The sequence below is a fragment of the Mustela nigripes genome, chromosome 1 (assembly GCF_022355385.1).
Source record: "Mustela nigripes isolate SB6536 chromosome 1, MUSNIG.SB6536, whole genome shotgun sequence".
Classification (NCBI taxonomy): Eukaryota; Metazoa; Chordata; class Mammalia; order Carnivora; family Mustelidae; genus Mustela; species Mustela nigripes.
In genome coordinates, this window is record NC_081557.1 from 101,799,801 (window position 1) to 101,807,732 (window position 7,932).

General features: G+C 48.7%; 1 long non-coding RNA gene across 1 annotated transcript in view; it reads right to left on the reverse strand.

The window, feature by feature from the left end:
• LOC132013194 (uncharacterized) overlaps nt 1–6,221 on the reverse strand; it is an 82,919-nt gene extending 76,698 nt beyond the window's left edge. The window contains exons 1-3 of the long non-coding RNA XR_009402911.1: nt 6,057–6,221; nt 5,568–5,814; nt 4,916–5,012 (exon numbers count right to left, since the gene is read on the reverse strand). This is a non-coding gene — a long non-coding RNA (uncharacterized LOC132013194). The remainder of the gene's footprint in view (nt 1–4,915; nt 5,013–5,567; nt 5,815–6,056) is intronic.
• Between the last annotated feature and the right edge of the window lie 1,711 nt (nt 6,222–7,932).

A 7,932-nucleotide genomic window follows, 5' to 3' on the forward strand; every position in this document is an offset into this window, starting at 1 on the left:
TAATCTCACAAAACAAACTGAGGGTTGCTGGGGGGAGGGGGTTTGGGAGAAGGGGGTGGGATTATGGACATTGGGGAGGGTATGTGCTTTGGTGAGTGCTGTGAAGTGTGTAAACCTGGTGATTCACAGACCTGTACCCCTGGGGATAAAAATATATGTTTATAAAAAAAATAAAAAATTAGAAATTAAAAAAAAAAAAAAAAAAATCACATGCCATTTTTGGAGGGAACCCCAGAAACTCTTTTCCACACGATGACTGCCATCCAGGAATTGTCCTCTTTTTTACTGATGAAAAGGAAGTTTTAAACCATCTTTATCATGACTCTAGGATCTGGCTTTTCTAGTCTAGCTCAGTTCTAAAGTGGTCTTAATTAATTTCCTTCAGGTTACTTATCTTAACCCTGAATACCCGAATAAAAGATAGACCTCAAATTAATTCTTTGATCACTAAAGAAAAATAGGTCTACAACAAAGATATATACCAAACCTTACTAGCTAAGATAGTATGCTCATCTCTTCCACATAACTATAAGATAAATGCTTTCATTCAACTTAATGGTCAACTTAACATATGAGGGGTTTCTAAGGAACCAACAGTAGTTTATGCTTAGAAGATTCAGGCTGTTTCTCTGTGTTAGTTATCTGTCATTACAGTTATGTTACGGTCTACAGGTTTATCCTAGACTGATTTTAAGTCCCTAAATCAACATCAGACTCCAAAAGTATTGATTTATTATCTAAGCCTTTAGCTCCTTCGTAAGCTGCATTTGCTTTGAACAAAATTTGTTTGGCTAAGAGGGTCTGGTCTTCTATGTTTAGGAGCAATGCAGATGCAGAAAGAGAGAACCAACAGCTTCCTCATACACAACTTAAAAGCCATCTTTGTGCCCTGATGTCAGTTTAAAACAACCCCGAAGTGGTCACTCAATCAACATCCATGAGCTCAGAGCAGTGGTCTGGAAGAACCAAGTGAAGACTGGAGCTCATCAGGTCTGAGGAGCCACATGGGGACCGGTCGTATTGCCATCTGCAGATCAAGACGAAAAGAACTGACACCCATGTCCCTGTCGATTTAATGACTGCACAACTTGTATGCAGTGGAAATAAACTTTTTAATGCAAACATGATATACTTTTCCAAGCAAAGCTCATTCTAAAATACAAGTATCTGTGGAGAAGAATTTTAAATTTCTGTTTTCAGCTGCACTGAAATAGAGAACGATATTCTCCTAACTATAAATAACTGACTTTCAAAGCCTACGATGGTTTTTCACTGAGAGCTCTGGCATGTTATCAAGAACACGTATTAAACCCTTATAACAAAAGCAATGACCTTTTCCTCTATATTTTAGAATAAAATAACAGCTATTGCCTTGACATTATGAATTCATTGTATAATTCTGACCTCTTAAATAGGAAACAAACTTTCTTAGTATTCTTAGTTGCTAAATTTTGTAAAGGAAAGAATAAATTTAGATAATCATTAAGGATAACAGAAACTGCAGCAGTTAAAAAAAAAAAAAAAAAAAGACAGGAGATTCAAATTCAACCTGTGGGTATAATTACTCAGATTCTAAATTTACTCCCATTTCCTGAAATGTGACACCAACTTTAAAGGTACTACTGCGTCTAAGATATAAGGTGGAAGACTGTGTGGCAGGAAAGGAAGTGGGCTTTTGAGCCCAAGAGAGCCAAGTTAAAACCAGAATGACCCCATTTACTAGGCCTGTGACCTCAGAAACATGACTTACTCTCTTTTGAGCCTCAGGTTTTATATTCTTAAAACGAGAGGAATCATACTTAGCTTAGAGGGAGGTCCTGATGTTCAAGCTAAGAATGTAATTCAAGTGCTTTTGTTTTTTGTTTTTTCGCTTTTTATTTTTAGGATTTTATTTGTTATTTGAGAAAGAGACAGTGAGAGAGGGAACACCGCAGGGGGAGAGGGAGAAGCAGGCTTCCCGCTGAGCAAGGACCCTAATGCAGGGCTCGATCCCAGGACCCCAGAAATGACCTGCGCCAAAGGCAGATGCTTAATGACTGAGCCACCCAGGCTCCCTTGTAATTCAAGTGTTAGCACAAGGCCAGGAACTGAGAACCTGGAGGTAGAGGGAAGAGACAAGCACTGTTACATAGAGTATAGTTACAACTTGGGATAAGAGCAAATGGGATTAGCACTGGATGGGCACATAACGGGGGGCAAAGGAAGCAGAAAAAAACACATCTGAGAAGTGCCTACATAGGTACCACAGAGAAACCTGTTATGGAATGAATATGCCCACAAAACTCATACGTTGAAATCCTAGCTGCCCTGGTGACTGTGTTTGGATATCGATCCTAACAGGCGTGGTGAAGGTCAAATGAGTCACTGGGGTGGTTTGAATCCAAAATAAGCGGCGTCCTTCCGAGAGAAGAGTAGGCACCGGCACACAGAAGGAAGAACGTGTGAGGGGCAAGAAGGAGGTGGTCCCCAAGCCAGAACTCCACCCTGCCCACACCTCGATCTAAGCTGTGAGAAAATAAACTGTTGCTGAAGTCACCCAGTCCACAGGACTTTATTATGGCTGCCCTGCAAATGAATACAAAATCCCAACATCGACTCCCTCAGCAAATGGTTTCTGAACCTTCCAATGAGCCAGGCACAGTTGCAGGACGCCAGGGACAGAGCAGTGAACGGAGCTGGTGTGGTCCTTGAACGCCAGGACGCCTATAGCCTGGCAGGGACCGCAGCACCAGACAGACAGGAAGCAAGGAAGAAAATGGGGGATGCGAAGTACCAAGGAGAAATGAAATCTGGGAAGCGAGGTCAGCTGTTGGGGTAGGTCAAAGAGCCATTTTCAGTCAGATATTGTAGTTGGGAAAGGCCCTGCTCATCAGGTGATGTCTGAGCAAAGGCAGGATGGGAATGAGGAGTCGTGGCTATGTGGGAGAATATTCCAGACAGAGGTGACATGAGTGCAAAGCCCTGAAGCGGGAGTGTGCCCAGCATGCTCAGAGAACAAGGAGGGGGCACAGTGACTGCTGCAGAGGGAACAAGGGTCTGCTGAGAGGAGAGGAGATTGGGGTGGGGTGGGGGGGGGGGGAACGGGCTCCAGAGGATGGGGAGGACGTGTGCAGTACGCTAGTGGAGTTGTGAGTCTGGAGACATTAAGAGCTGTGGGCAAAAGACCAACCCAGCCTTGGAGGCCCCAGCAGGCCTAGGTGAGAAGTCAGAGCTGAGCTCTTACAGGAATAGGTATGGCTGGAAGTCAGACAAGGTGCCAGGACCAAGACTGGGTCTCTCCTACAATTTATGAAGATGAGGAGGAAGCAATAGAGATGTCGGTAAGCCATGGCCCTGGGCGTGGGAGGAGGAGAGAGTAACCAGCCACGTCCTTCCAGCCACGTGGGGGAAAAAGTGTCTTTTCAAGAAGGGAATAGGGGCACCTGGGTGGCTCCTTCTGGTAAGTGTCTGCCTCGGGCTCAGGTCATGATCTCAGTGTCCTGGGATCAAGTCCTGTGTTGGGCTCCCTGCTCAGTGGGGCATCTGTCTGCTTCTCCCTCTGCTTGCAGTCTGTCAAATAGAGAAATAAAATCTTTTAAAAAAGAAAAGGAATAATTACCATGTCTGTAAAATGGTGTCAATGAGTTAAATCAGAGCATGAGACGTCACTGTGAGCTTTATGATATCATTCATAAACAAGGGAAGAAGCCCCTCTTAAGGGTAAGCAAGCGGGAGAGCATCCCTGCCCAGACTCGGATTTAAGAGAGGATGACGAAAGGATCCGCAGGCACCAGGTGCAAACAGTGCTACAAGGTAAAATGAGTACAAGGGTGGTGGCAGGTGGAAGTTCACCGTTTCCCTCAGGCAGGCGAAACAGCGACCTACCACAGAGGATGGCCCCCATCAGAAAAAAGGGGGGAACGGCTGGAGCCATGCTTCTGCCGAGGGAGAGAGGGCGGAGGTGGCTTACCACTGCTGCGGTTAGCACAAGGCTGCACTGCAGGGACAGGACCCAAGCCAGAGCTGTGCGAACAGCTGTAGGTGGGCAGGTGTGAGGTTGCTGAGAGTGGGGCTGCCAAACACTGCAGAATCCTCCATCCTCTCTGCCCACAGAACTCTGTCACCGTCAGGACTTTGATAGTGACACACTCAAGAAACAACATCGACATCTCCACTGGGATCCCGGAAGTCCTCTGACAACGGCCATCCCCACCACCTTCCCACCTGGCTCTTGCTTGTCTGCTCGCCATTTCTCGAATATTGTCATCTCAAGAATGTTATACACATAGAATCATATGGCACGCAACCTTCCAGGATTTGCTTTTTCCCCGTCCGCATCATTCTCTGGAGATTCGTTCAGGTTGTAATGTGTATCAGTAGTGTGTTCCTTTTCATCGCTCATTGGTTAGAATCCCATGGTACGCAGCTGGCACCGATAACCATTTCCCTATTAAAGGACGTCTTGTAGGAGGCTGGATAATGGCCATCAGAGAAATCAAATCCTAATACCTGGGATCTGGGTCCCATCCTTCGGATTTATGTAAGGATTTTGAATCCTGGATTATCTGGCTGAGCCCTCAATGGAATCCCAAGTATCCTTCTAAAAGAGAGGCAAAGGGAGATTTGACAAAAGAGGTGGTAGTGCGTCCATGGAGACAGGCTGGAGGGATGTGGACTCAAGCCAAGGGAAGATGGCAGGCACACAGAGCTACCCGAGGCGAGGAGCAGACTGTCCCTGGAGCCCTGAGTCTCCAGAGGAAGGACAGCTCTGCTAACCCCTTCGTCTCAGTCCAGAGAAGTCAATTTTTGGATTTCTGGCCTCCAGAACTGTGAAAGAGTATGCGTCCACTCCTGTAAGCCACCTGGTTTATGGTAAAGGAGCAGATGTGTGGGAAAAGATCCACATTCCCATCTCCCTCCGACTTCGGAGTCTTACCTTCATAGCAGGCCAGGGAGGTTCTGACACTTCAACCTCCTCAACTGGAGGCAGTCATCCAGTCACTACTGCCACCATCCCCAGGTTCGCACATTTCCTGTGGGAGTACATCTATGTCAATGTCTGGTGCACCTTAGATCATCCCTCTTGGTTTAACAGTCCTAGAACCCAGTCCCACACTTGCTCCCCAGACTCCTCCCAGTGTGAAGTGATCTCCTGCAACTCTTCTGCACAGGCACCTTCCCTTGGCCCCGATCCTTTATTGTTTGGGGGTGCCGGCAGCCTGTCACGTTCCAGGAAATAAATATGGGTGACTGTCCTGCATCCCGAGCATCGCTGTTATCCCTCATGACAGAACTGTCTTAGGGGAAGTCCTTGAAACCTTCTGTGTTGGGGGCCTGGGGCAGCGGGGGTAAGACCACGTCCCTCGGACAGGAGGAGCTGCTTCTGCCGCCACAAAACAGAAGATTCCCCCCCCAATGCTGCCTGAAGTTTTCCACGACTCGCCCTAACCTCGCCCTTGCTTTCAATCCCTCCTGCTTCCCGTGTGCATGTCCAAAACAGCCGCCTCCCCGACCCGCCCAGGCTCTGTAACCCCACCACGGCCAGTGACGCCACGTCACAGCCCTCAGCGCGCCCAACCAGCACGCACTCGTGAGAACGTGAGCAAACGTCGAGTCCCGGATGTCCATTCCCATCCGCAAGGAAGCTACGAGTCTCTCCGTCCAAGAGAAGCGCCGGCCCACCCAGAACCCCCCGGAGGCAGTTTCCCCGCGCTGCTCCCGGTCTGAGTTCCTGCACACTGAGGGACGCAGAGGCCGGCGGGGAGGGCGCGGACGAGGCTGGAGGCCGCCCGGCGGAGACAGAGACGCTGCACGAGCTGCTCGAGCGAGAAGTCCCTGCCAAGAAGGCGAGGCGAGGAGTGGCTCCTGAGCCCGAGAGGTCGGCACCGGCAGGTGAGGACGAGCTCCGAGGGGTCCTACAGGGCTCGTCGCTCCGCGCGCAAACGCAGGCCGCAGCCAGCGTAAAGCAGAGATGAACCCCTCGGAACGGTAACTGGGAGCAAGCGGGACAGCACAGCGCCAGGACGCAGCGGCGGGGACCCGACTCCCGCTCACCCTACCTTCACCGCCGCGCTCACCCGTCAGGGCACCGTGTGAGACAGGAACACGGCTCCGCGCGATGACGTCAGCACGCGCCACGGCTCTGTGACGTCGTAAAGGCTCCTCGCTCTCCGCCCTCGCGGAGCTTCCTCGTGCTTCTTCAGATGATCACCCGCTCACCTGCTTCCCGTCCGGGCTGAGTGCAGAACTGAAACCACCAGAACCGACCGTGGAGGAAGGGGATGGCCCAGTGCAGCCCCAGGCCATGGTCCGGCAGGGGGACGGGGGGGGGGGGGGGGGAACAAACACCCTGAACGCTTCCTTCCCGCCCCGTCTTCGCCTAATGGCCTCTCCCGTCTGCAAAAGCCAACAGGGCAAGGGGACTCTGGTTAATACAGTGCAAGTAATTAATGAACCTCTGGCGTAGTGAGCAGGGTGAAGGCCGGAAAGTGGTGTAAGGGGGGCTCCCTGCTTATCCTGCACGAGCAGGAGCACGGAAAAGTGCAAAGTAGCCACAGACGAAAAAAGGGTGCCGTCAGGATCTCCACTTTCTTGCATGGCCTCACCCCTCCACGCTGGGCCGTCTTGAGCTGGAAGATGTGCAAATGTAACAGCTAGGGACAACACTGTTTCCCAGATGCTAGCACACCACAGCGCACCCTGAGAAGTCTGGGTCCAGTGAGCTCGTTATTCCACATGGTTACACTTCTAAATAACACCCAGAGATCTGATCCTGATATTTCCACCCTAACAGGAAAATACAGGACGTGAGTACAGGACACTACACATTCTGTAAGGTACATACCTAAGGGGTTCAGTGCAAACAATGACCAGTGAGAGAGGCTGTCCCTGGTGAGGGCAGGCCTAAGGGGGAGAGCATGGGAGGTCTTCAGCTGCATGTGTGTGTGGGGGAGCAATCTGAAGTAAATACTGCAAAACACAGTTAAGCTACCGTTACCACGTGGCACTATTTCATGAAATCAGCACCAGCTACCAGTAAAGGCCCCCAGCAACCTCCCTGCCTGAGGAGTGCTTGTTAGAACACTTACTGGCATGCCCCTGAATTCTGTAGATTAGAGTTCAGACTCTGTATCTAGTCTATCTGGTCCAAATATTGAGTCTGCTATTCCACGGATGCAGGATTTTTAACTAAGTCCTTAACATCACGTTACCTTTTATTCCCCCATCAATAAAATGTGGATAATACACCCTACTCTGGAAGGTTCTGAGGGCTGACTAGCTCGACACTTCTGAAGCACTTACCAAGGGAGAGAGCCAGTCTACATATGAATGAATACCTTGGGACAGAGAAGCCACTTGATATTAACTGGACATATGTCCAAAGACCTCTGCTAACCTCACATCCACAAACTCTATGATGACATATTTAGTTCCGCCATAAAATGAAATTAGCTCTATCTCCCCTTTAATTGAATGTTGTTTGATTAACTGTTTTCAGACGTATTTTTGATCAAAGATGCATGTACCTACATACTTACGTATGAACCTATTTCATCTTCAAGTTCGGATGGCAGTAGTTCAGCCGGTGAGGAGCTATTGGGTTACCCAAATCGAACTGGTTTCTGATACTGAGTAGTAAGGATAATGAAAAACTTAATTGAAAATTTATCCAAATCTACTTGATTCCCGAGTTTTAAACTGTAAGGGGTACATGAATATGCACACATACCTAATAGATCCATTTCTCAAATCAATCCATCAGTTCCTATGCAAGAAACTATTAACAGAAACCAATGAAACTTGAGCAGTACAGTATAATGCAAATAATGGTTTTGGACTCAGCAAAACATAGTTAAGGATCAACAGCACTGTGGTCCAGCGCAGCAGAGGATTCAACAATTAGCAGGACCAAATACTGGGCTTTTGTGGTGAGGGAAATAGAGCATCTGTGTC